The sequence below is a fragment of the Drosophila arizonae genome, chromosome 4 (assembly GCF_054131065.1).
Source record: "Drosophila arizonae isolate 15081-1271.41 chromosome 4, UAZ_ARI_1.0, whole genome shotgun sequence".
Taxonomy (NCBI): domain Eukaryota; kingdom Metazoa; phylum Arthropoda; class Insecta; order Diptera; family Drosophilidae; genus Drosophila; species Drosophila arizonae.
This window is the reverse complement of record NC_142924.1, coordinates 8882704-8885315: the sequence shown is the minus strand read 5'-3', so window position 1 is coordinate 8885315 and position 2612 is coordinate 8882704.

Below are 2612 nucleotides of genomic sequence, written 5' to 3'. Positions count from 1 at the left end.
GCATATATATAGGGCAGCCTGTGAGTGTGCTTAAGTGTGTGTAAATGTGTGTACTCATGTATTTATATATGCCAAATTGTCAGATATAACAACAACAACAACAACGGCAACAATGGCAACGCACACAATAAAAACGAAAATAATTTTCGCGCTTTGTGCCTTTCACGTTCGTTCGCTCAGTTTTGTTAACATTTTGCTTTCATCATTTAATTTGGGCTGCTGTGTGCCTCTGTTTGAGTGTGTGTGTGTGTGGAAATCAATAAAAGTGACCCACTGTGTGTGTCCTCTTCTGTGGCTCACCTTGCTTACCTGCCAGTCGCTGTTTCGCATTTCGCATTTCACATTTCGGGTTCGCCTTTTTTTTTTCTCTCCTTCAGAGCCACTTCGATTTGTTGCGTGCTCGCATTTACCAAATTTAAATTCAAATCCGAGTTCGGATTTTAGTTTGAATTTTCGCTAATTTCGGCATTGACATTCATTGCCATTTATCATCATAATGATAATGGCGACGCCGTGCAGCAGTGGGCCTGTGTAAACAATTTCTGCACTGATTAAAGACCATCTCCGATGGCTGAACACGCAGTGAGAGTGTTAATTTTTCACTGTGCCAGGCTGGCCCAAGTAAACGACTCGATTTTCATTGTTTATCAGGCTCGGTCTTTTCTTCAGTTCATGAATTTTAATTGGACACGCCAGTCTGTGCTTAAATTCATGTGGAAAATGTGCCAAAAGTTTTACTGCCGAATGCTTATATATATATATACATATGTATCTATACGTATATATATAGATATATATGCCTGCATTTGAGTCCTACAAAGCAAAAAACAAACTCGTGAAAATTTGCTTTGTTTTCAAGGTCATGCTTCCACTACAACCTTTGATTAGTCTTGCTGAAATTTAACTGTTGCCAGTTCGTTACAGTGCGCTTTAAAAGTAAATTACGGACTGACCACTACAGCTTGTTACCATTCGGAACGTAACGCATAAGCCAAGCTTTCCAACTAGTTAATTGGGATAACCAAATAAAAGAGACTTTTGGAAGGGAGAGTTTTAGAAGAGAGTTTGATATCTTTTATAAATAAAATATATAAATATATATTTGATTCAAGTTCTCCTTGCTGCAAGGCACTCTGCATTAATATATATGTCTCTCTTTTTCTCTACCAACATATATATTCTGTCTCCCTCTATTTCTCATTATATACATATCTACTTCTCTGTCAGTTGCTCGCTCGCTCTGTCTCTCTCTCAGTATTAATTTTCCCACTCTGTCTCTCTCTCTCTTTCTCTCAGTTTTATCTCCCACTCTGAGCTTTCCTTCTCACACTCATGTCCCTCTTTCTCTATATCTGTGTAATTTCTCTTCCCCTCTAACTTATTATGTCTGTCCATTTCTTCCTCCCCATCTCACACACTTTGCAATTTATCTTCATAAAAGTTGATATACATTTCGGTTTAGCTGGAAGTCAAGTTATCATAAAATTAATAATAAAATTTAAATTTCTAAGGACTTAGTTGGCATTTGCGTGGCTTTTATGTAAAAACCCAATTGGTTTTCCGGCTTACCGACTGAACTAAACCCTATGCAGATGTAATCAACGTGAATACACGTTGTGGCCTTATTGATTCACCGTTTGAAGTTCAACACTCGCTTATGGCCTATAAATTTTGAAGCCAAATTCAACTTATGCTCATTGGATCCGGCTTAAAGCCTCAACTGCTGACCTAGTAACTTGTCTTGGAGGCAGCCGTCTGTCTCTTTCCCACACCCTCTCCAGCCTAGTCTCAATGTCTGTGTGTCAGCCCCCGTGAATGCTTTTAGGCGCTTCTCTGAGCGAGCGGCTGTCTCATATTTTATTTATTTAGCCATGAAGTACAAATGAAACGCAATGGCCAGAAGCAAAAGCACCAAGTATTTGTACTAAATAGTTTAACGTACGCTCTGAAATTTATTTTGGCTATGTTGCCCTCTGCTCACTACTCTCTGCCCCCTGCTCTTTGCTCTGTGCCCTCTGCTCTCTGGCCCCTGCCACCTGGCAGTTGCCTTTGCCATTGCCAAAGTCTTCCCAAGTCAATTTGTGGCCATCATAGGAGCTCAGACGCTCTGACGGATGCTCAGCTGCTCAACTACTCGGAGCAAACACAAACGTGTGCACAGAGGGCGCAGAGTGTTTGCACAGTGACTGCAAAAAGTAAACTACCTCACGTATTTACAGTGAGCAACTTTTGACACATTGCATGGCATTTAATTTCAATTTGGCCAATTGGAAAATGGAAATGCAAACGCGTTAAGTACATATGAAAATAAATACATACACTCTCGTATATAATAATTTTTACTTTTAAAGCAATTAATAAAGAGATAATGAGCTTAAGCATATTTTCATAAAATTATGAACCAAACTCACACACACGAACACACACATTGGCATACATGCTAGCATACACACACACACACATACACAGAGGCGTAGACCCACACGGACTCTGACACTCAATTTGAATGGCGCTCAGAGCTCATTTAACTTTTTAATTGTGCAGTTTTGTGTGAAGCTGGCGGAAGAATGAGATGAAAAACGAAAATAAATGTAAGATAAAAGTCAGACCGG